At 39.6% G+C, this 12,719-nt stretch overlaps 1 long non-coding RNA gene across 1 annotated transcript; it reads right to left on the reverse strand.

Annotated features, from left to right (window-relative positions):
• Window positions 1-10,341: 10,341 nt before the first annotated feature.
• LOC143481030 (uncharacterized) lies at window positions 10,342-11,407 on the reverse strand. Its single transcript, XR_013121940.1, has 2 exons — window positions 10,865-11,407; window positions 10,342-10,699 (listed from the first exon to the last, which is right to left on the reverse strand). It is a non-coding gene; the product is annotated as an uncharacterized LOC143481030 (long non-coding RNA).
• Window positions 11,408-12,719: the final 1,312 nt, after the last annotated feature.

A 12,719-nucleotide genomic window follows, 5' to 3' on the forward strand; every position in this document is an offset into this window, starting at 1 on the left:
GTACATTGTGTTCATGGACGGTTTGTTAATTAGGGCAATTGGGCAATGCACCACGAAAGGATGTGCATCTCACATTCTTTCACGACATTTAGCTAGCTATGCCTGTTCTGGACAGTTTCTCTTGCCACTGAATGCCATTGTCCAATCAGCGTTGAGGTGCATTCTCTGTAGTACCACCCCGATTGCTCTGGTAGACTCTCATATTAATGTTTTTTTTTTTTAAGTGTAGGCACTGCCATGCAATATCTATGGGTTCTGGGAGGGCTCACACTTAAGTGCTTGCGTCAGACGTAACCTAGGGAAAATTACGGCAGCTAGCGATCTGCTCAACATGGCCAGCGTTCCTTCAACTTAGAACAACTCAATAGTTTCATTAAGAGAAGTGCCATTCTGTCGTCGTAATAATTAAGATAAACTAGCAACTAAGGAATTAGGGCCACCACGACCAAATTTAAACATCAAACAATTGTCTACAAAGGGAGGATAAGCATTTAATCGGGAATTTTTGCGAAACTGGTATGAAGGGAAAACATGGCTAACAGGCTGTGAAGTAGCTAGCACCCTGTTCTGCTTTCCCTGCATTCTGTTCCATCCAAATGATGGTACTGGCACACACACCGCATGGACGACTACAGGAGTCACTGACATGCATAATCTCTCAAAGAAGGTGAAAAAGCATGAAACTTCGAAGCTGCATATGGACAGCTGCCTGAAATTTTCAACTAACCTGAAGGAACGATAGATTTTGTATAATGTAGTCAAGCAAACAGTAAATGTGACAGACAGGGAGTGCGAAATAAAATAGAAGTGATCACGCCAAGTCTCAGGGAAAAGGAAGATTTTAATGAATAAAGTGAGCAAACCAAAAACCTGTGACAAGATCCAAATTAAGGATACAATGCCCAGCAGTCAACTGGTACAAAGACAAGACATATTTAGACCAGTGGTTCCCAAACTTTTTCTGCCGTGCCCCCCTTTAGTAGATGAGAATATTTTTACCCCCCCCCCCCATCCCCCCATTGACTAGGGATGCACCGATTCACGTTTTTCACTTCTGATACCCATTCAGATATCTGAGGCTTAGTATCGGCCGATACTGATCCGATACCGTAAAACAGTGCTGAATCGACTTAAAACATTTTATTTAAACACAGACATACTGAATTACAAGTTTATTGAAAACTCTGCACCACTATAGCACACTTAAACACACATAAAAACATGTTGTTCAGTCAGTGCAATTATGAATATAACATCAGGGCTCTCAAGTTTTGGATTCATGCCAGAGTGTGAGAGTTGTTGACGGGGGGGGCGATCGATCGCCAAGTATAAATGCCTCCGCTTAGCAGAGCGTTGAGGAGCGATTTCGATTGGAGGATCATGCTCTCTGTCTGAGATTTTTTATTACTAATTTTTTTTTGCTGATGCTGGTCCAGCGTGTCGCGTGCCACTGATTATGCCTCCGCGTGCCAACGGTGGCACGCGTGCCATAGGTTGCCGATCCCTGCCGTAAAAGATTCAACTTGAAATGTAATGGAGTTAAAGTCAGTAAAGTCAGTTACACATGTCATGAACAGTTAATAACTGGACCTGCTTCATTTTGTTTTTCTTTATTTATACTTTTTTTTTTTTTACAAATTCCTCTAATTATATGCTTACACATTTTGTGGTAGTGCCGTTTTGTGTTTCTAAAGAGAAACAGAAAAAAACCCAAAAGGAATATTTTTTATCCTCTGATAAAGATGTCAGAATGAGAGTACAAAATGAGATCATATCATATCTCCATATTCCACTGTGTGTGTATGCTTGTGTGTGTGTACAATATGTAGATTGAGCTCTTGGAGTTTATCTCACTAAAGAACCTCCCAGTGTGTCAGACCTCAGCCCCCCCCCCCCAACACAGTAAAGCACATGCCCGCTAAGCATTAAACTTCCATTGTATGTTTTGCCACTCTGAATGATGTTTTTAAATTTCATTATCTGTATTGTAACACTACAATGGTCTTATACTACATGTAAGCGTATCATGATATCATCAATATGGTATAGTTCTCAGTTATTTCATTTAAGAATGTTTCAATAATAGTTTTCAACCAAATATATTTTTTATCTTAGGTATCGAGCTCATACAGGTCCATCAGAAACCAGATGATGTAGTTATTTATCTTGGAACAAAGCTGACCGTCTCCTGTTCCATCATCGGTACTTCTAACCCAGACCTGTTCTGGTACCGCTGGACTCCAGGAGCAGGCTTCACGCTGGTATTCATCTCTCGGAGTGTTGGGTCAGTGAACCCAAACAGTGAGGGCCAGTTTACGTGTCGGAGACCTGCAGATCTTCAGTTGCTCCTGGAGTCGTCGGCTGTGAATGAGACCGGGTCTGCTGTGTGGTACTGTGCAGCCAGGCCCCACAGTACCCCAGAACACTCACACAGCTGTACAAAAACCACACCAAAAACCACACCAAGACTCGTTTGACTTTAGGTTTATTCTCAGTTTGATATACTGTATATGATGTAGTTTTCTATTGTTTCTATTTTTCTATATTTCTATGTAAATTTCTATTTTTCATGAGGGCAGTCATGGCCTAGTGGTTAGGGAACTGGTCTTGTGACCGGAGGGTCGTGGGTTTGATTCCCAGACCTGAGGCCATGACTGAAGTGCCCCTGAGCAAGGCCCTTAACCCTCAATTGCTCACTTGTATAAAAATGAGATAAAAATGTAAGTCGCTCTGGATAAGGGCGTCTGCCAAACGCCATAAATGTATGTGTATTTTTCTATGATTTTGACTGAGAGCCATACCTTTAATCTCTCATGCAGTCTTTCCAAAGTCTTAGGTAAGAGGAATCAGCACTCTGACAAAACGAATAATCAAGTTTTCATTTTTGGCACAGGTGGTAACTTTTTTCTCACAGCTTGCCCCATCCCCAGAAATCATGTTTTATTATGTTTGATTTTGCAGTTCATAGTCAGATGTCTGGTACAATGCATGATTATTAATAAACCCATTACCTGTTTCCCAGTCAATCAAGCAGTCTATACCAGGGGTCCGCAACCTATGGCACGCGTGCCACTGTTGGTACGCCGAGGCATAATGACTGGCAGGCACTACGTTGGACCAGCATCAGCAAAAAAATTAATAGACAGTTTTTTCTGTTAAAAACAAATATTTAAATAGCGACGAATCAAGCGCTAGGACCATGCATGCTCCGAGTTCGCTGAAATAAATTGGGTTTATTAGTAGTTCGCTCTGCCCCCCCCCCCTCAAATTTTATTTCATGATAGTGGCACACTCATTGACTAGAAATGTTAAAGTTGGCACTCCATGTCTCAAAGGTTGCCGACCCCTGGTCTATACAGTACTTCACTGTGTACAGGTATTTTGTACAATTACCACACTACATACAGTACTAACAGTTAATATTGGTGATTTCCACATCTATTTCTTTAGATCAGGGGTAATCAACTATATTGTTCCGCGGGCCAAATTTGGCAGATAGCTCTGACCAGCGGTCCGGGGGACGGGAGGGGGGGGTGGCGAACGTAAGTTGTTGAGTGGGGGGGGGGCAGCAATATTCTTGTCGCTATGATACCAGAATACAGACATTTAAAACAAGTGTCTTTCAGGAGATACAGAGTATGACTGTGAGATGGTTACAGAGGAGCGATGCATAAATGCAGAGACCAGCGTCTTTATTGATGCCCAGAAACAAAAGGTAGAAAGCATCAGAACAGCACGGACACACAGAAACACTACAGATTTCTTCTTATTAGCACTGAGGTGATTTCCGATGTGCTGGAGAAGGCCTCCTGTGGGCTTTAGTAATGGAGAGATAAAAAAACATGAAAAAAGTGACAGGTGTGTTAGGTTAGGGCTAAAACACTGAAGACGGAGTGGGAGAGATGGTGTGTGTGTGTGTGTGTGTGTGTGTGTGTGTGTGTGTGTGTGTGTGTGTGTTTGTGCGTGTGCGTGTTGGGGGGGCAGCCCTTTGCGTTGATTGGATGGTGTTCAAGCTGTAACAATCACATGGAAACTATGAAGTGTGTTAGTCACAAACCAAGTACCATGCAGTGTGCACTACCTCAAGCCTTAAAGCATTAAGCCACAACTACTCCTAGTACTCAAAATGATGCATCTGTATTTGACTCTCTGTTGTATTGTTTTGAAACTACAATGGCCTGCCATTGTATGTAAGTCAATAACATTTACAATCAATTATTATAATTTTTTATCAATACTTTCTTTACAAAAATTACAGTAATGTTCATCATTTTAGGTATGATACAGGTCTACCAAGAACCAAAAGATGTAGTTTTTTACTCTGGAGCAAACCTAATGGTTTCTTGTTCTATCACCGGTACTACCAACCCTGTCTTATACTGGTACCGCTGGACTCCAGCCGCAGGCTTCACCCTGGTATTCATCTCTCGGATTGTTGGGTCAGTGAACCCAAACAGTGAGGGCCAGTTTACGTGTCGGAGACCTGCAGATCTTCAGTTGCTCCTGGAGTCGTCTGCTGTGAATGAGACCGGGTCTGCTGTGTGGTACTGTGCAGCCAGTACCCACAGTACCCCAGAACACTCAAACAGCTGTACAAAAACCACACCAAGTCAGGTTAGGCATCATCTTCTTTTTGATGCATTTGGTATCATCAAACAGTGACTGAGAAAATCCTGGCTGCAATCTTTCAGGTTGCAGGTTTAATTTATTGAGTGAAAACCACTTTAGGCTGCTGTCTGAGGCTCAGCAGTAAGCAAGAGAACATGGAAATTAAATGTCACCTCTTGAACACAGATGGTGGTGTTGTTTTGATCTTGGATTGCCTTTGTTTTATTTTCCCTTAGAGACCAGTGTTTGCATTCTGACTCATCTGTGTTTTCATCACTTGGCTTTTACTGGAGAAAAGCATGCCATATATTACTGACACTACAGTTTTACCACATAAAGATGACCACATAAAGTATCACATACAGTACCACCTACAGTACATCTATAGTACCACCTACGACACCACCCACAGTACATCTACAGTACCACCTGCAGTACCATCTATAGAACATCTATAGTATCACCTACAGTGCCAACCACAGTACATCTACAGTACCACCTGCAGTACCATCTACAGAACATCTATAGTATCACCTACAGTGCCAACCACAGTACATCTACAGGCCCACCTACAGTGCCACCTAGTGTAGGTGATGTAATACATTTACATCACAGGTTAGTTTTTCATGGGAAATGTAACTAAGCTTCCTAGATAACTATAAATTCACCACCCACTCTAATTAGAAATGCCACTTACTCCTTGACTCACTGTTCACTTCATATAGTCGTACAATTTCGGACTATAGACCATTGGTGCAATCTGTGAACCAGCCTCTACTCCATCCATCACTGACCAGTTACTGACCACAGCACCAACATTTTGTGTGTCTTCAACATAGCACTTAATGCTACATGGTCAAAAACAAGCCCCTTCAAATTGCAACCACATGGAGCATGGTTAACACAACTGTACTCGACCACAGATGGACTCTAATCTCTGTGTAACTTAGTCTGATTTCTTTATAAATGTGTCATCAGGCATTTATTTTTGGCAGCATTAGTTCTTCCTATAGAGCTTCAGTTTTGAATTCCGAGAGTTTTTAGAGACAAATATCTCACAGAAGAACCATGTGGTGTAACATACGTCAGGGCCCCACCCCATTACCAAGTCTTCATTAAGCAAGTCCCTTATGAATGTTAACTGCTGTACAGCTCAAAATGAGGCATATGCGTGTGATTCTCTGCATTTTTACACTACGATGGACTTCTACTGTGTGTAAGATAATAAATAGCATTATCAATGACACATTCTTGGGAACAAGCTTTTTATTTCATACAAATGATGCTCATTTTGCTTATTCCAGATATGCAGCTCATACAGGTTAATCAGGAACCAAGGGATCTGGTTCTTTTTTATGGATCTTCTCTGAATGTTGTCTGCTCCATTGCTGGTTCTAGTAACCCATACCTGTACTGGTACCGCTGGACTCCAGCAGCCGGCTTCAAGCTGGTATTCACTTCTGTAGCTACTGGGATAATGAACCCAGAGAGTGATGGCCAATTTAAATCTAAGAGACCCGAAAACCTTCAACTGGTCCTGGAGTCTGATGGTGTGAATGAGACCGGGTCTGCCGTGTGGTACTGTGCAGCCAGTATCCACAGTACCCCAGAACACTCACACAGCTGTACAAAAACCACAGTGTCACAACATCTTCTCCAGCTGTAATTCTTTAAGCATTTTTGGTAACTTAACCATAATTGTAGAAGTCGAGGGTTTGTTTTGTTTGGTCAAAAACATTTAACACTTTAGACGGGTGTCTCAGGCCTAGGTCAAAGAGAAACAAAACAACAATGGAAATATTTTTAAAATTTTTTCACCAGAGGGTGGTGGTAGTTTCCTCAGTTTGCTTCTGTTTTTCCTCTAGATCTCCCACTCATTCTGACTCATCTCTGTGTTTTCATCACTAAGTCTTTACTTCAGAAAAACATATATGGCAAAAGCCATATATTATCTAATATAACTTGCAATGGTGCTGAAAATATAGTGGTAGTATTATATTATTCTTCCCCCAATAACAAACAAACAAATTTACAAGAACCTCAGATTTTAACAAGACTTTCACCTTCCTCTTGTGTTAGGTATTGTTCTACTATCTCTTATGTTAATGGGTCGGTTTTGACTTGTGACTCAAATTAGCCATTAGATACTCTAAAAACAAATTAACATGCATTTTGTTTATTACTTCTTGGTTACATTGTAGGGCTTCCTTATCCATGAAAATATTGGTTTATTTGGTTTTGAAAGTATTGTTTGTTGTGGCCTCTTGGGCCTTTCTGTTGACAGCATAAATAACAGTATACACAATCCTAACCAGATTTAACATTAATGATCTAACCTGATTTGGCCTTACATGTCTGGAAATGTCTGCTTTTCCTTGTTTTGTGAAAAAGGCTAATATAGAAGCCCCTAACTGAAGATCAAATGGAGGAAGAGCTGCTGTGGGCTGTTGGTATATAGTGTGTTTATAATTTCAGTTTTGTGTTTATAATTTCAGTTGTTTTCAAATTATAAACAACTGAAATTGGTTGAGACTGACCACAACAGAAAGATCATCATTTTAAAAAGAGCATTTTATAATATGCTAAAAAAATTAATACATTTTGTTTAAATAGAAGTTCCTGACAAAGTCAAAAAAAGTCTTGATTCAATAAACAAATTTATGCAGTACTTGTATGCATTTAAAACCTACAAATGGGTCAGTCATGCCCCTAACTAGATAAAGATTAAGTATGTACCAATTTCTCACAGTCAAAATTCAGTACTACTAGGGGCTTTGCTGGCACGTATCACTGAACCTGCTAGTGTGTTGTATTCTATTTTGTGATTTACATATGAAATAAACTGCTAAAGTGAAACAAACAGTTGTCATTCTCTGATTACACATTCATTACCTAGAATGTTTTTTTTTACATGATCTTACAAATACAATCCAGTTTGAGAGTTATCTATAGAGATACTCCAAGCGCTTCCTATATACAATATACAGTAGAGGAAATAATTATTTGATCCCACGCTGATTTTGTAAGTTTGCCATGTGGCGGGCGAGAAGTGCGAACGAAAAAGTCACCCCAAATCTCAGGAAAAAAGGATGGTTTATTGACAATGTGCACCAACTAAAGACATGTGACATGATCCAAATGAAGGATACAATAACCAGCAGTCAACTGGTAAAAAGACAAGACATATATAGATGGACAAATGACCCTCAGAGCTGGCCTGATAATAGGCCCCGCCCACCTGAGGGACGAACACAATGCAACAACAGGACAACTGCCATTGTGGACGGGGGTGATAAGCAGGGGGGCCCCCCATATCGTGACATGCCTACTGACAAAGAAATGAACAGTCTATAATTTTAATGGTAGGTTTATTTTTACAGTGAGAGATAGAATATCAAAAACAGAAAATCCATTAAATCACATTATAGAAAATGCATTCATTGATTTGCATTTCATTGAGTGAAATAAGTATTTGATTCCCTACCAACCATGAAGACTTCCGGCTCCCATAGACCAGTTAGATACTCCTAATTTCAATTAATCACCCGCATTGAAGATAGCCTGTCTCAACTTGTTACCTGTATAACAGAAACCTATTCACAGAATCAATCAAACTTCAACCTCTCCACCATGGACAAGACCAAAGAGTTGTCTAAGGATGTCAGGGACAAAATTGTAGACATGTTCAAGGAAGGAATAGGCTGAGATTGATGAGATTGTCGACCAGCACAAGGCTGGAATGGGCTACAAAAACATGAAGAAAATTGGTGAGAAGGGGATAACAGTTGGTGCTGTTTTTTCAAAATGAAAAAATCACAAAATTAACATCAACTGACCTCCTGGTCTGGGGCTCCATGCAAGATCTCACCTCATGATCATGATAAAGTGAGAAATCAGTCTACAACTACATGGGAGGAGCTTGTTAATGATCTCAAGGCAGCTGGGACCACAGTCACTAAGAAAACCATTGCTAACACACTATTTTAATGGATTAAAATCCTACAATGCCCACAAGGTCCCCCTGCTCAAAAAGGCACATGTTCAGGCCCGTCTGAAATTTGCCAATGAACACCTAAATGATTCAGAGAGTGCTTGGAAAAAAGTGGTAAGATAAGACCAAAATCAAGCTGTTTGATATCAACTCAACTCTGCGTGTTTGGAGGAAGTGAAACACTGACTATGATGCCAAGAACACCATCCCCACCATTATGCACCATTATGCACCATTATGCACCATTATGCACCATTATGCTTATCCCCGTTATGCGTTGGTTGTGTTAAGGGCACAGGACAAAGCCCATTAATATCATGGTGATGTGGTGGAAAATCTAACATTTTCCTTCATGCTATGCTTTATTTCTTCTTCTTCTTCAATAGTTGGCATGGATCTTTTTTAGTTTAATTAACTTGTTGTAGTATTAAGTAAATGTAACTACATGAAGTCATTAGGTTTGGGCCTCTTCTCTAATATTTGGGTTCTGCACGTATCGTTCGATGTTGTCTGAGGTCCTATGGCTGAGAAAGTCGTGGCTGTGATCTTAGTCACAGCCCTTCCAGAGGTCCAGAGCATTTGATTGTTGTTCTTCTAAAAAAATCTTCCAACAAGTGACTGTTAGAATTAATCTTTCTCAAATCTATAAATCACACCATGATTTCGTATGCATACATTACATGACACTACTTTCTTACAGAAACACGGATGTTTTTGGCAACCTTCAGATAACGTGGAATGTCTTCTTCAGTGAGTGAAGTAGCTGTGCTCCACCCACATGATCAGATGTGCAACATATGTTATGCGAGCGGGAAATGGAGCAGCGCTGCTGCGAAGCTGCAAGCACCTTCGGGGGAGAGCGCGTGAGCGTGCCCTGCACCAGTTTGAAGGCTGCAGCGCGAGCTTCGAAGCCCAGGTGTGGGCACGGGCGAGCCGCGAGGCGAGAGCTGCACCGGAACAACGGCTTCGTCTCGGGGACTGTTCTCACCACATCCGCCCCCCACCACCAGCATGTGTCTCTCCACCTCACACCTCTGTGAATACGCCAGCACCACATCCAGCTGCAGCAACCCCCCCACCCCAAAGATATCCTCCCCATAGCAACCAGTAATGTTTTACATTATAATACGTGTGTCTCTACGTAATAATAATAACAATAATTATACATACGTGCACTGTAATGTTTTTATTAATTTTTTGCAGTGTTGGAGCGTTGGATTTTTCATCCATTCATTTTTCAGTGTTAAATAATCTGATTTAACACCGCCCATCTTTTTTTGTGTTCGCATTGTGTTAATGAGCAGGCTATATGTACATGGCATATGCTCTGAGAGTATAAAAGTCATTTTGGTGGTAAATAAGTAACCTGTTGTAACAGTTCCATTAGTCATTCACTAATCATTGTGATACAAACATTACGCATCTTCTAGTTAAAATGGGTGCAACCCTTTAAACCCACCCATGTAGTTTCTAATATGACTTGGCATTGGAAAGTTCACTGGAAACACTTTCTTGACTGAACGGAATACTTTTGCATTTAAAGAAAATGCACATCTCTACTCATTGTTGTCTTCCTTTAAGTCTTAGCTCAAAACCTTTAACTTCTCTTCAGCTTTCATAATCTCTTCAGCTTTTCAGATTTCTTCTTATTATTTAGTTATTAATTTACTGTATGCTGGGCATATTCATTATTTGTTTTGTGCACTATAAAGCTCTAATAAAAATATATATGAAAAGAAGAGTTAAAATCATAACTTTATTGTTTGTCAGAATTAAACAGTTTAAGAATATGTATTGTAGGTTGTAAGAAATACAGCAAGTAATCAAACATTAACAGAAATGGAAAAATACAAAAAATCTTTAAAGATACTTTTTCACTATATACACATTTTTACTTTCAGTTAGAGCAGTACTAATACACTCAGATCGTGTGTATTTAAACTGTATATAACGCAATATTCAAATGTGGTATTTGAATATGTACCCATTTTACAGTGCTTGATATCCTTTCTTCATAGATGCTCTTGCTAAATATAATTTCACTTGGTATTAAATTGAAATGCCTCAGATCTCATTGCTCAGCGACTTTGGTTTTGTAAGCTGTAAGAAAAAATATTCATCAAACACAAATATCTTCAGTTAATTAATTTTATTCTTGCCACAATTTGTTACTTTTGACAATTAAAAATGACAAAAAACTGAATCGTAGAGCATGAATGGCTGTGTGCATAGAGTGTGTTAGACTTCATCTGGTGCAATTTTTACCTGGCATTTCCACAGCAGGACACACACAAGTCCAGCATACAGCAGACTCTTGCTTACAAACAGGAGGTAGCTAAAGCGGACTGTGACAAGCGTCTTCACTGAAATCAGAAGCAGTAAGACATCAGCTGGTCTCACATACTGTATGACTGGTAGAATACAAAAAGCATATTTTCTTCTACTTCTTCATTCTTATTACAATATAACTCTGAAAATAATAAGTCGCTTTAAACAGCATTTTTATGCCATTGTGAAGATGCCTGAAGTTTCAGCTCACCTGGAATATGGCCTAGAGGGAAAAAATGACAACAATTTAGACTAATTCAGCAAAATGTGATGTGAGCAGTTTGGATTAAGAGATTTGAAATGAATTATATGACATTTAGGTCAAGGGTTTATCTAGTCATGGCCTGGCCTTGTGCTTCTGTTCTTAAAACATTTGGCTCTGTGCTTCACAAAGCTGATGACTTAAGTTAAAATGAGCAAAACAGGGTCTCAGCCTAGTAGTGGGCCCCAAGACCCTCAGTCTGCTACCCCTGACCTAGATGTCACAGGACCTGTTGATAAATACTTTACCTTTTTGTTTACTTATGGTAGATGCATAGTTTCTATACACCGTACCGTTATAGAAACCAACAACACAGGTGTAGGTGTTGCTGGTCTCAGCCCACTCAGTTGTGTTCACCCTTAGTCTGCTGGAGATTCTGTAATCGTTTTTTCCTCGTTGGGCAGTGTGGTCTGTTGCAACTCCATTACTCCTGTCTATCCCATTAACCCACCAAGAAATATTAACATGATCGGGATAGAAGTCTGTGGCCAAACACACTAAGGTCACGGCTGGGCTGCAGAGCTCTTTAGGAGAAGGTTGCAGCACTGTGACATGAGGGGGGGTGATGCTTTTGTTGGGTTCTGAAGAGAAAACAACAGTGACAAGACCATTTTAGAATAATAAAAAAATGATGGATTATATTGAATTCAGTGAAAATAAAATAAACATTCTATTTTATATAATAAAATAATAATAATACTAATAATAATAATAATAATTTTGTACAATTTTTATTAATAATAAGACTTCCCCCATTCCCTCATTCTTTTTTTGTTCATTGTAAAATTATATATTTTTTGAACATGGGACAATGTCAGAACTCTGAGAATAGGAAAGCTCTTTCTATTGTACACTTAGACTTAGGAGTTTGGCCCTTCAATATTTTAGATTTCAGCCATCTTACAAATGCAAATGTACCTCAACAAACAACTTTCAATGTAACTCAACATCAAGAAACTTCAGCTGTTTTGTTTCGATATATGTATGTGTGTGTTATCTTTGAGTTATCTTAACCACTACATTATCCCGATCTTCACATTTTCAGCACCACCAAAATTTAAAAATATTACTAACACAATTAATTTAAATGTAAATGTAAATGTAAATGACTTAGTTTCATGTGTCCTCCATTCATAAGTATCCAATGCATAAATAACAATGCATATAATGGTTGCATGGTTCATAGAGGCATTGCACATGGAATATTTTAAAATATTCGTCTGCAAGAGAAACATCTGACACCATGCAAGCTATAAAGTGTATGCCATTTGTGTTTTCACCAATCTGTCAAAGACTGCCATAATAACTCATTACTTACCCACAACTGTGAGTTTGGTCCCTGCTCCGAATTCCAGTTTGGAATAGGATGTACACAATGATTTAACTTACAACAGAAACCCAACACCTTGTGAAAATAAGATATTTTGGGGGCTCTAATCTCATCAAGATTGCCAATGTCTTGTAGACTGGATTGACCGCAATGGCCCAAAAACAGGGCCCCTCAACACAAGTTCCTCGCTTGCCACCACA

Source organism: Brachyhypopomus gauderio, chromosome 17 (assembly GCF_052324685.1).
Source record: "Brachyhypopomus gauderio isolate BG-103 chromosome 17, BGAUD_0.2, whole genome shotgun sequence".
In the NCBI taxonomy this organism is placed as follows: Eukaryota; Metazoa; Chordata; class Actinopteri; order Gymnotiformes; family Hypopomidae; genus Brachyhypopomus; species Brachyhypopomus gauderio.